At 63.6% G+C, this 13354-nt stretch overlaps 1 protein-coding gene across 3 annotated transcripts in view; it reads right to left on the bottom strand.

The window, feature by feature from the left end:
- Nucleotides 1-11094, bottom strand: part of DNMBP (dynamin binding protein) — an 89475-nt gene extending 78381 nt beyond the window's left edge. For 2 of the 3 annotated variants that reach the window (XM_075934443.1, XM_075934445.1), the window contains exon 1: nt 10975-11094. The gene's annotated coding sequence lies outside the window, so the exon portion shown is untranslated. The remainder of the gene's footprint in view (nt 1-10974) is intronic. The other variant, XM_075934444.1, reaches the window with a different exon arrangement.
- Nucleotides 11095-13354: the final 2260 nt, after the last annotated feature.

Here is a 13354-nt window from a genome sequence, read left to right as displayed (position 1 = left end):
GCAGATACTGTACCTGCTCTCGGCTGGGCTGCGAGGGGCGCGGGAACACGGCAGATACTGTACCTGCTCTCGGCTGGGCTGCGAGGGGCCGCGGGAACACGGCAGATACTGTACCTGCTCTCGGCTGGGCTGCGAGGGGCCGCGGGAACACGGCAGATACTGTACCTGCTCTCGGCTGGGCTGCGAGGGGCGCGGGAACACGGCAGATACTGTACCTGCTCTCGGCTGGGCTGCGAGGGGCGCGGGAACACGGCAGATACTGTACCTGCTCTCGGCTGGGCTGCGAGGGGCCGCGGGAACACGGCAGATACTGTACCTGCTCTCGGCTGGGCTGCGAGGGGCGCGGGAACACGGCAGATACTGTACCTGCTCTCGGCTGGGCTGCGAGGGGCCGCGGGAACACGGCAGATACTGTACCTGCTCTCGGCTGGGCTGCGAGGGGCGCGGGAACACGGCAGATACTGTACCTGCTCTCGGCTGGGCTGCGAGGGGCGCGGGAACACGGCAGATACTGTACCTGCTCTCGGCTGGGCTGCGAGGGGCCGCGGGAACACGGGAGATACTGTACCTGCTCTCGGCTGGGCTGCGAGGGGCCGCGGGAACACGGCAGATACTGTACCTGCTCTCGGCTGGGCTGCGAGGGGCCGCGGGAACACGGCAGATACTGTACCTGCTCTCGGCTGGGCTGCGAGGGGCGCGGGAACACGGCAGATACTGTACCTGCTCTCGGCTGGGCTGCGAGGGGCCGCGGGAACACGGCAGATACTGTACCTGCTCTCGGCTGGGCTGCGAGGGCCGCGGGAACACGGCAGATACTGTACCTGCTCTCGGCTGGGCTGCGAGGGCCGCGGGAACACGGCAGATACTGTACCTGCTCTCGGCTGGGCTGCGAGGGGCCGCGGGAACACGGCAGATACTGTACCTGCTCTCGGCTGGGCTGCGAGGGGCGCGGGAACACGGCAGATACTGTACCTGCTCTCGGCTGGGCTGCGAGGGGCCGCGGGAACACGGCAGATACTGTACCTGCTCTCGGCTGGGCTGCGAGGGGCCGCGGGAACACGGCAGATACTGTACCTGCTCTCGGCTGGGCTGCGAGGGGCCGCGGGAACACGGCAGATACTGTACCTGCTCTCGGCTGGGCTGCGAGGGGCCGCGGGAACACGGCAGATACTGTACCTGCTCTCGGCTGGGCTGCGAGGGGCCGCGGGAACACGGCAGATACTGTACCTGCTCTCGGCTGGGCTGCGAGGGGCCGCGGGAACACGGCAGATACTGTACCTGCTCTCGGCTGGGCTGCGAGGGGCCGCGGGAACACGGCAGATACTGTACCTGCTCTCGGCTGGGCTGCGAGGGCCGCGGGAACACGGCAGATACTGTACCTGCTCTCGGCTGGGCTGCGAGGGGCGCGGGAACACGGCAGATACTGTACCTGCTCTCGGCTGGGCTGCGAGGGGCGTGGGAACACGGCAGATACTGTACCTGCTCTCGGCTGGGCTGCGAGGGGCCGCGGGAACACGGCAGATACTGTACCTGCTCTCGGCTGGGCTGCGAGGGGCGCGGGAACACGGCAGATACTGTACCTGCTCTCGGCTGGGCTGCGAGGGGCCGCGGGAACACGGCAGATACTGTACCTGCTCTCGGCTGGGCTGCGAGGGGCCGCGGGAACACGGCAGATACTGTACCTGCTCTCGGCTGGGCTGCGAGGGGCGCGGGAACACGGCAGATACTGTACCTGCTCTCGGCTGGGCTGCGAGGGGCGCGGGAACACGGCAGATACTGTACCTGCTCTCGGCTGGGCTGCGAGGGGCCGCGGGAACACGGCAGATACTGTACCTGCTCTCGGCTGGGCTGCGAGGGGCGCGGGAACACGGCAGATACTGTACCTGCTCTCGGCTGGGCTGCGAGGGGCGCGGGAACACGGCAGATACTGTACCTGCTCTCGGCTGGGCTGCGAGGGGCCGCGGGAACACGGCAGATACTGTACCTGCTCTCGGCTGGGCTGCGAGGGGCCGCGGGAACACGGCAGATACTGTACCTGCTCTCGGCTGGGCTGCGAGGGGCGCGGGAACACGGCAGATACTGTACCTGCTCTCGGCTGGGCTGCGAGGGGCGCGGGAACACGGCAGATACTGTACCTGCTCTCGGCTGGGCTGCGAGGGGTGCGGGAACACGGCAGATACTGTACCTGCTCTCGGCTGGGCTGCGAGGGGCGCGGGAACACGGCAGATACTGTACCCCCAACAAAACACTCTGAGCATTTTGTTCCAATACATTTTCAAGTGACACAATCACTAGAAATGCAGGAAATCCCCAGTAAAGGCAACATTCACTTCCAGGCCAAGCACAAGGCAGCAAATCTACTCTCACTGGTCATGGCCACTACAAAGCCCTTTGACAGAGCCACCCACAGTGCGCCTCTCCAGTCACACATGGCGCTGAGCTCAGCACAATGCGGTCCCACAGCCATGCTGCCCACACCAGCTCTCCAGGCCCCTTGCTCAACTAGATTCCCTCGCTCCACGCCCCCCACACACCCGTCACCACCCCCAAAGTTTTAAACACCTCAGTATTACCAATGTCCTGTTGTACTACTGCTACACAATCACAATGCATGTTAATCACCAGGAACGGAGGACTCCCAGGAGATGTGGGGGGAGCAGCTATGGCCAGGAGCCAGGGAAGCTGCGTCAGAGCCAGGCCTGGGCAGCTTCTCTTCAGCGATACACTTTCATTTAGAACAACCAGAACTGTGCTGCCCACAACAACGCTCAACTTCGTTACTTCCCCTCCCTGGCTCGGGTCTGTTTCTAGATCGAGATCCCTAACCTGGATCTTCCCAGGGCAGCGACTCAAAGCCTGTGGCACGTTGGGGTACTCGGGTGAACAAATGAACAGGAAATTACACCTTCTAATTACAACATTTACACAGCAGCCTCTCCCAGGGACATGTGGGGCAGAGACACATGCACAGTCTGTGAGGGCCTGGGTATTTGAATGTGAGTGGGGGGAATTGAAACTGTTGGGTGAGCAAATATTTACTATAACACTATAGTAGAAAACCCAACTATCCCTGCTAGGGATGTCAGCGTGCAGTCGACTGCAAGAGTAACTGACAAACCTGGGCTTCCTGGTTAACCCTGTCGACTACGTGCACATCCCCACCCCCACTGGCTCTGGATCTGCTTTTAAGCCCGCTCCCCACATGTACCCCATGGAGCCACCTGCCCCCCGCCCCGGTGCTGCTGCCTCTCTCACCCCAGCAGCTTGGGGCCAGGTGAGACGCGCCTTTCCATGGCCACTGCAGCTCCAGCAGGCACAGCCAGGCGAGGGGAGCATGTCTCCCAGCTGGGGCAGGTCCAAATTCATCTGCCCCCTGCGCTCCCCAGCCAGAGCAAGGAATGCAGCAAACTGGACACGTCCCCTGGCTCCCTGAGGAACAGATTACGGGTGAGGGGCAGCTTCACCACACCACACCCTCCCTGGAGGATGCTTGGGTTTGGGAGACTTGGGTCAGGGGCAGTCCTGGACAGGGAAGTGAGGAGCGTGCCTCCAGCCAGCCCCTTCCACCTACCTGGGAATTCTGTCTCTTTTCTGTATGGTTTTCGGAGAAGCAATCCCATTCCTGGCAACCCCATTTTCCTGGCACAACCAAGCCTTTCCCTTGTGTTAGATTAGGAGAAGAGGAAGCTGCCTACAGAATTTGGTGGTGCTAGCTCTTACTGGTTAGGAGGAGCTCTTGAAGAGACAGACTCATGCACAGATACAGTCTCCCAAATACATAGCAGATTTCAAAGACTAAAAAAAAAAAGCTGGAAACAAATCAATGAGACCAGCACCCCCTTGGGATACTCCCCCCATCATACAAGAGCCCAAGGCCACCTGTAATTGAACTGCAAATAAGCGCCCTTATGTAAACTGTTTTAGAAGCTGGCTTATAGGAGAGGTTTGAATTTGGTGACAGAAAGAGCTTGGACAATTTACAAGGCGCAATGGCGACAGTTGTGGCAGGTGTCGTTGGAAGCGCAGAGGGGCATGGGAAGGGACGCCGAAAGAAGCCAGCTCGGAGATGTAGGCCACACCTGGAAAGTGCAGGCCGAAGTTGCAATGGGCTGCAGTGCACGCTGGGAGCCAGGGCAGCAAGCAAGGAGGAGCAGATGGGTTGAGATTTGGCCCCTTCATACAAAGTGACTGTGTTTGGGAGCGCTGTGCGGAGCAGACGCTCTCTCCATCAGAGACCGGAACAGAAGCCAAGGAGAGAAAGGCAGAGGGGGCAGGAGGGAAACCCTTTTCAGCAGACGTGTGAAAGCTGAGGAGACAGGTGTCAGTCACATGGCTTGGTGAGTGGCGGGCCAGTGTGAGGTCAGGACAGGAGCTAGCACTAAAGGGCAGCTGTACATGTCCGACGCCGCACAGGAGAGGTTGCTCTGGAGTTGCAGAGAAGAGGCCAGAGCACTCAGCTTTGGCCTCACTCTGTCAAACACATGCAGCAAGGAGAGGCGGGGCCAGAGGTGCCTGCTGACTGCAGATGTTGTGAGCCCCCCGACCCTTGTGGGGCTCAGCTCGTCTACGAAGTACGAAGCCTCTGTCCTGGCTTCCTGAGGGAACCGAGGAGTTTGAATGAGAACATTAGGCCAGACACACCCGGGGTGAAGCCTGACCGCAACGCGGATGCACACAGCACCAAACCCTACCTGTGAACTCCGAGGCCTCAGCTCCGTGTGACCGCTCATTAGAGAGGCCAGGCCCAAATTACTGACCAGCCCAATAGCACGGTTCAGTGTTTGCATCACAGTGGCACCCAGCTCAGCCCCTGGATTTCTACAGCTAGGAGCTGCCCCCGTCTCTTCCTGGGGTTATTTTCTCTCATAAGCTATTAGGCCAACACCAACTACAGACCCTGCCCGCCAGCTTACCCCAGAACAGCCCCCTGGCCACTAAGACTCAGATCACACGGCTAGGTCCACACAGCCCAAGGCAGCAAACCCCAGAGCCCCAGCTGCCAGTCTCACTCAGCGCTCACACTGGGGCTCTAAACTCATCCTCTTCCTTGGCTACATCTACAGAGCTACTGCCTGAGCCTGGCTCCACGTGCGCCACGTGCACATGCCTCCCGAGGTCAGCAGGCAGGAACGATCACGGCAGCGCTCTGCAGCATCAGTGGCTTTCCCTGACAGCCGGGCCATGTGTCTGCAGCGTTCACAAGGGAGGGCTGATGCTGCAGATGGAGGAACGGTGATCACACCACATCCACTTAAAACAGCAAATGGTCCTGAGCTCCTCCAAGACCGATGGTGCCATGAGCTTTCATGGGCGCAGCCTGCTTCTTCAGATGACAGAAACTGCACAAGGCAGTAGTCACACCGTAGGGCTTTTGCTCAACACAGTCACCCTTAATTGTGGGCACAACTGCGGCCATTTACATGTGCATGTCTCTGGGCAGCAAGTTTGGGTGCAGAGAAGTTTTAGATCAAGCCTCTCCGATAAGCCCTAGAGCGCAGTGTTAATCTCAATGTCCTGTCTGTTTGAAAGCTTCATTACTTCGCATACCATCCCCAGACCAGTGTTTTCCCTCGTGTCCCTGTCCAATGAGTGACACAGATCTGCCAGGGGCCAGGTAGATCGGGGAAAGTATAGCACCAAATCAGAGCTTCCCTGGAATGATCATCTCAAATCCAGTCTTCCTAGCAAAGTAAGACGTGCAGTTAGTATGGCAGGTCCTCGGGGAGCAGTGACCAAGAGACACTTGGAGGGAGACATCCTGACCCCACTTAAGCCAATGGGAATTTTGCCATTGATTTCACTCAGAATTTCACCCAGAAGCTGCAGCTGTCAATCCCATCGTCACACTAATCTCCCTGAGCCCCAAGCATGTCCTCGGCCTGCTTTGGCTTCATCTCACCTTGCTGTGGGGCCCACATCACAGATATAACCGTGATCATACACGCGCTGGCTATGTCTACACTGGCATGATTTTCCAAAAATGCTTTTAACGGAAAAGTTTTCCGTTAAAAGCATTTTCGGAAAATCGTGTCTAGATTGGCAGGATGCTTTTCTGCAAAAGCACTTTTTGCAGAAAAGCATCCGTGGCCAATCTAGATGCGGTTTTCTGCAAAAAAGCCCCAATCGCCATTTTCGCCATTGGGGCTTTTTTGCGGAAAACATTACTGTGCTGTTTACACTGGCCCTCTTGTGCAAATGATTTGCGCCAGAGGGCTTTGGCCCGAACGGGAGCAGCACAGTATTTCCGCAAGAACACTGACAATCTTACAGGAGAGCGTCAGTGTTCTTGCGGAAATTCAAGCAGCCAGTGTAGACAGCTGGCAAGGTTTTCCGGCCAGTCTAGACACAGCCATTCTGTAAGAGTGACCATAGTGTCACTAAATGAACCGTCCTGGCTGGGGCTGTTAATATACACACTGCAGTAACTTGTCACTTGAAAAAGGGGAATCACACAAAACCGAGGAGGCCAGTTCGATGGATATTAAGAGAAGCTGTCACGAGTCAAATGCCAGCAAGTACAAGGGCTACTTAGAAACACCATAACAGAGGTTCGGACTAACCCTATAGCCCAACTCAGAAACAGCGTGAGGACCAAAAGAATGCCACCATGGCCAGAGCAGAGGCCATCAAAGACAAAGAGACGTCTTTGAAATCAATTCTTTGCATTTGTCTGTGGGAAGACACCTACACAGCAGCTAGTGGCAGGTCTGAAGTATTGTCTTGCCCTGATATGTCAATAGAAGATATTTTAGAACCAACTGGTGAATTAAGCACTAACACATCCCCAGGACCACACCGTGGTTACCCAAGAGCCCTGAGGGAACGCAGCTACTAACTGGAAGATCTAGTATTTCTAGCAGACTGCTAGCCCAGAGCCCAGTTGTTGCACCAGAAGACTGGAAGTTAGCTCATGTCACACGGACTATTTCAAAGGGCTGCAGAGGTGACTGAAGTTAGGCTTGTGCCTTGGAACTGCTGGACGTGCACAGGGCAGGCTGTAAGCAACAGCAGGTTTCAGGAACAGAGGGGGGCTGTCCGGAGCACACAGGGAGACTGAAGTGGTGCTAGAAGCAGTAACATGGGGGAGCTATAATGGGGGCCAGAGACATGGGAAAAGCAGGAAGCTGAAGGCAGAGGGGATCGGGTGCTGGGCAGAGCAGAGGGGAATGGGTGAATATTTTCTGAACGGAGGATGTGGGGGCAGAGAAGTGGAGATGCAGGGGAAACAGTGAGAAAATTGGGGTACCAGAAGGAATCAGGGTGAACACTCTGTATGGGAAGAGAGGCAATGGGACGGCTGGAGAAGTGGGAGGATATACGGGTGAGGGGGACAGGTACCTCAGGGGAGTCAGTTTGGTTGTTCTATAGGGGAGAGGGCACTAGTTATGTCAGAAGCTGGGGGGAGGCAGGGTGTGAGGACACTATGGATAAACTGCTTGGGTTTCTTGGGGTGAAAGGAAAAAGATGGAAGTGCAACGGGGTAGGAGCTCTGTGTGGGGAGCAGGGGATGGGGCTGTCAGGCCAGGGGGTGGGAGCGCTGTGTGGGGAGCAGGGAATGGGGCTGTCAGGCCAGGGGGTGGGAGCTCTGTGTGGGGAGCAGGGGATGGGGCTGTCAGGCCAGGGGGTGGGAGCTCTGTGTGGGGAGCAGGGGATGGGGCTGTCAGGCCAGGGGGTGGGAGCGCTGTGTGGGGAGCAGGGAATGGGGCTGTCAGGCCAGGGGGTGGGAGCGCTGTGTGGGGAGCAGGGGATGGGGCTGTCAGGCCAGGGGGTGGGAGCGCTGTGTGGGGAGCAGGGAATGGGGCTGTCAGGGCAGGGGGTGGGAGCGCTGTGTGGGGAGCAGGGAATGGGGCTGTCAGGCCAGGGGGTGGGAGCGCTGTGTGGGGAGCAGGGAATGGGGCTGTCAGGGAAGGGGTTGGGAGCGCTTTTGTGTGGGGAGCAGGGTATGGGGCTGTCAGGCCAGGGGGTGGGAGCGCTGTGTGGGGAGCAGGGGATGGGGCTGTCAGGCCAGGGGGTGGGAGCGCTGTATGGGGAGCAGGGAATGGGGCTGTCAGGCCAGGGGGTGGGAGCGCTGTGTGAGGAGCAGGGAATGGGGCGTGGGAGCGCTGTGTGAGGAGCAGGGAATGGGGCTGTCAGGCCAGGGGGTGGGAGCGCTGTGTGGGGTGCAGGGAATGGGGCTGTCAGGGCAGGGGGTGGGAGCGCTGTGTGAGGAGCAGGGGATGGGGCTGTCAGGCCAGGGGGGTAGGAGCGCTGTGTGGGGAGCAGGGAATGGGGCTGTCAGGCCAGGGGGGTGGGAGCGCTGTGTGGGGAGCAGGGGATGGGGCTGTCAGGCCAGGGGGTGGGAGCGCTGTGTGGGGAGCAGGGGATGGGGCTGTCAGGCCAGGGGGTGGGAGCGCTGTGTGGGGAGCAGGGGATGGGGCTGTCAGGCCAGGGGGTGGGAGGGCTGTGTGGGGAGCAGGGAATGGGGCTGTCAGGGCAGGGGGTGGGAGCGCTATGTGGGGAGCAGGGGATGGGGCTGTCAGGCCAGGGGGTGGGAGCGCTGTGTGGGGAGCAGAAATGGGGCTGTCAGGCCAGGGGGTGGGAGCGCTGTGTGGGGAGCAGGGGATGGGGCTGTCAGGGCAGGGGGTGGGAGCGCTGTGTGGGGAGCAGAAATGGGGCTGTCAGGCCAGGGGGTGGGAGCGCTGTGTGGGGAGCAGGGTATGGGGCTGTCAGGGCTGGGGGTGGGAGCGCTGTGTGAGGAGCAGGGAATGGGGCTGTCAGGCCAGGGGGTGGGAGCGCTGTGTGGGGAGCAGGGAATGGGGCTGTCAGGCCAGGGGGTGGGAGCGCTGTGTGGGGAGCAGAAATGGGGCTGTCAGGCCAGGGGGTGGGAGCGCTGTGTGGGGAGCAGGGGATGGGGCTGTCAGGGTAGGGGGTGGGAGCGCTGTGTGAGGAGCAGGGAATGGGGCTGTCAGGCCAGAGGGTGGGAGCGCTGTGTGGGGTGCAGGGGATGGGGCTGTCAGGCCAGGGGGTGGGAGCGCTATGTGGGGTGCAGGGTATGGGGCTGTCAGGCCAGGGGGTGGGAGCGCTGTGTGGGGTGCAGGGGATGGGGCTGTCAGGCCAGGGGGTGGGAGCGCTATGTGGGGTGCAGGGTATGGGGCTGTCAGGCCAGGGGGTGGGAGCGCTGTGTGAGGAGCAGGGAATGGGGCTGTCAGGCCAGGGGGTGGGAGCGCTGTGTGAGGAGCAGGGAATGGGGCTGTCAGGCCAGGGGGTGGGAGCGCTGTGTGGGGTGCAGGGTATGGGGCTGTCAGGCCTGGGGGTGGGAGCGCTGTGTGGGGAGCAGAAATGGGGCTGTCAGGCCAGGGGGGTGGGAGCGCTGTGTGGGGTGCAGGGTATGGGGCTGTCAGGCCTGGGGTGGGAGCGCTGTGTGGGGAGCAGAAATGGGGCTGTCAGGCCAGGGGGTGGGAGCGCTGTGTGGGGAGCAGGGAATGGGGCTGTCAGGCCAGGGGTTGGAAGCGCTGTGTGGGGAGCTGGGAATGGGGCTGTCAGGGCAGGGGGTGGGAGCGCTGTGTGGGGAGCAGGGAATGGGGCTGTCAGGCCAGGGGGTGGGAGCGCTGTGTGGGGAGCAGGTAATGGGGCTGTCAGGTCAGGGGGTGGGAGCGCTGTGTGGGGAGCAGGGAATGGGGCTGTCAGGGCAGGGGGTGGGAGCGCTGTGTGGGGAGCAGGGGATGGGGCTGTCAGGGCAGGGGGTGGGAGGGCTGTGTGGGGAGCAGGGGATGGGGCTGTCAAGGCAGGGGGTGGGAGGGCTGTGTGGGGAGCAGGTAATGGGGCTGTCAGGTCAGGGGGTGGGAGCGCTGTGTGGGGAGCAGGGAATGGGGCTGTCAGGGCAGGGGGTGGGAGGGCTGTGTGGGGAGCAGGGAATGGGGCTGTCAGGCCAGGGGGTGGGAGCGCTGTGTGGGGAGCAGGGGATGGGGCTGTCAGGGCAGGGGGGGGCTGGCAATGGGGGCTCTAGCCTGGGGGGGGTGGGGGGGCTCGCAATGGGGGCTCTAGCCTGGGGGTAGTGGGGGGGGCTGGCAATGGGGGCTCTAGCCTGGGGGTGGTGGGGGGGGCTGGGAATGGGGGCTCTAGACTGGGGGGGGTGGGGGGGGCCTGGCAATGGGGGCTCTAGACTGGGGGGGGGTGGGGGGGGCCTGGCAATGGGGGCTCTAGCCTGGGGGGGTGGGGGGGCTGGCAATGGGGGCTCTAGCCTGGGGGGGGTGGGGGGGGCCTGGCAATGAGGGCTCTAGCCTGGGGGGGGTGGGGGGGGCCTGGCAATGAGGGCTCTAACCTGGGGGGGGTGGGGGGGGCTGGCAATGGGGGCTCTAGCCTGGGGGTGGTGGGGGGGGCTGGCAGTGGGGGCTCTAGCCGGGGGGGGGGTAGGGGGGGCTGGCAGTGGGGGCTCTAGCCGGGGGGGGGGGGTAGGGGGGCTGGCAGTGGGGGCTCTAGCCTGGGGGGTGGTGGGGGGGGCTGGCAGTGGGGGCTCTAGCCGGGGGGGGGGTGGGGGGGCAGTGGGGGCTCTAGCCGGGGGGGGCAGTGGGGCTGGCAGTGGGGGCTCTAGCCGGGGGGGGGCAGTGGGGGCTGGCAATGGGGGCTCTAGCCGGGGGGGGTGGGGGGGGCAGTGGGGGCTCTAGCCGGGGGGGGGCAGTGGGGGCTCTAGCCGGGGGGGGGCAGTGGGGCTGGCAGTGGGGGGCTCTAGCCGGGGGGGGGCAGTGGGGGCTGGCAATGGGGGGCTCTAGCCGGGGGGGGTGGGGGGGCAGTGGGGGCTCTAGCCGGGGGGGGGGCAGTGGGGGCTCTAGCCGGGGGGGGCAGTGGGGCTGGCAGTGGGGGCTCTAGCCGGGGGGGGCAGTGGGGGCTGGCAATGGTGGCTTTAGCCGGGGAGGGCAGGGGGGGGGCGGGGGCTCTACGCACCAGCGGGCCCGTCCCGTCCCCCCGGCCGGCGGCTGTTCGGGGCCCGGTTCCTACCTGCTCCGGCCTGGCCGCGCCGCGCGGCCCCTCCACGTCCCGCCGCCTCCGCCGCCCCGCCCCGCCCCGGCCGAGTCTCCGCCCCACGGAGCCGGCCTCGGGCCGGAGGGGGCGGGCCCGTGGGACACCTCCCTCCCCGGCTACCCCACCCCCCCAGGGACACCCCCCGGCTACCCCCACCCCCCCAGGAACACCCCCCCGGCTGCCCCACCCCCCCAGGGACACCCCCCCCGGCTGCCCCACCCCCCCAGGGACACCCCCCGGCTACCCCCAGGGACACCCCCCGGCTACCCCACCCCACAGGGGCACCCCCCCGGCTGCCCCCACCCCCCCAGGGACACCCCCCCCCGGCTGCCCCACCCCCCCAGGGACACCCCCCGGCTACCCCCAGGGACACCCCCCCGGCTACCCCACCCCACAGGGGCACCCCCCGGCTGCCCCCACCCCCCAGGGACACCCCCCCCGGCTGCCCCACCCCCCCAGGGACACCCCCCGGCTACCCCCAGGGACACCCCCCGGCTACCCCACCCCACAGGGGCACCCCCCGGCTGCCCCCACCCCCCAGGGACACCCCCCGGCTACCCCCCAGGGACACCCCCCGGCTACCCCCACCCCCCCAGGGACACCCCCCGGCTACCCCCAGGGACACCCCCCCGGCTACCCCACCCCACAGGGGCACCCCCCCGGCTGCCCCCACCCCCCAGGGACACCCCCTGGCTACCCCCAGGGACACCCCCCCGGCTGCCCCCACCCCCCCCCAGGGACACCCCCCGGCTACCCCCACCCCCCAGGGACACCCCCCCCCCGGCTGCCCCACCCCCCCAGGGACACCCCCCGGCTACCCCCAGGGACACCCCCCGGCTACCCCCACCCCCCCAGGGACACCCCCCCGGCTGCCCCACCCCCCCAGGGACACCCCCCGGCTACCCCCAGGGACACCCCCCGGCTACCCCACCCCCCAGGGGCACCTCCCCAGCTGCCCCACCCCCCCAGGGACACCCCCCGGCTACCCCCAGGGACACCCCCCGGCTACCCCACCCCCCAGGGGCACCTCCCCGGCTACCCCCAGGGACACCCCCCCCGGCTACCCCCACCCCCCAGGGGCACCTCCCCGGCTACCTCCTGGGACAACTCCCCCGGCTACCCCCCACCCCCCAGGGGCACCTCCCCGGCTGCCCCCAGGGACACCCCCCCGGCTACCCCCACCCCCCAGGGGCACCTCCCCGGCTACCTCCTGGGACAACTCCCCCGGCTACCCCCACCCCCCAGGGGCACCTCCCCGGCTGCCCCCAGGGACACCCCCCCCGGCTACCCCCCACCCCCCAGGGGCACCTCCCCGGCTGCCCCCAGGGACACCCCCCCGGCTACCCCCACCCCCCAGGGGCACCTCCCCGGCTGCCCCCAGGGACACCCCCCCCCCGGCTACCCCCACCCCCCAGGGGCACCTCCCCGGCTACCTCCTGGGACAACTCCCCCGGCTACCTCCAGGGACATAGCCCCCACCCCTCCCGGGACACGGGACACCCACCCCCCCCGGCTGCCCCCAGGGACACAGGCCCCCCACCCCATAGGGACACCTCCCCCTGTCTGCCCCCCACCCTGGTAGGACATGGGACACCTCCCCCTCTGGCTACTCCCAGGGACACAGCCCCACACCCCATGGGGACACGGGACACCCTCCCCCCAGCTACGTGCCAGGGACAGAGCCCCCAACCCATGGGGACACTGAACACCTCCCCCCATCTCATTAATCTCTGTATTAATCATTTTTTCATTGAAGTTTTTATTTTAACTTTGTATCAAGTCCTTTTGGCACTGTAATAGTCTTTAGCTTTGTTGTATTAAGTCCTTTTATCTAAAACGTTGTATCCTTTCGCGTACAACATAGACACTTTGTAGGAAGTCTTTTTACATAGAAACCCTGTATCTGGGAGACTTTGTACCCCCTTTTGCTTCATTGCTTGTCCTGAGTGAACCAGGCGAATGGACCTAAGGCGCATGAAAGACAAGCCCTGTGCGAAGGCTGGAGCGGGGTGGAAGCCAGATCCCAGAGCAATGGGAGCTGAGACGCGAGCCCATTGAAAAAAGACTGAACCTATGGACACCTCGGCTGTGTCTAGACTGCACCCTTTTCTGTAAGAGGGATGCAAATTAGACACAGCGCAATTGCAAATGAAGTGGGGATTTAAATCCCCCCGCTTCATTTGCATAAACATGGCTGCCGCTTTTTTTTCTGGCTCCGGGTTTTGCCGGAAAAAAGCGCCAGTCTAGACGGGGATCTTTCGGAAAATAAAGCCTTTTCCGAAAGATCCCTTATTCCTTATTTTAAGCCATGCTTATGCAAATGAAGCGGGGGGGGGGGGGAGATTTAAATCCCCGC

The sequence above is a fragment of the Pelodiscus sinensis genome, chromosome 8 (assembly GCF_049634645.1).
Source record: "Pelodiscus sinensis isolate JC-2024 chromosome 8, ASM4963464v1, whole genome shotgun sequence".
Taxonomy (NCBI): Eukaryota; Metazoa; Chordata; order Testudines; family Trionychidae; genus Pelodiscus; species Pelodiscus sinensis.
Note: the sequence above shows the minus strand (reverse complement) of the source record. Positions and strands in the feature narration are given on the sequence as shown.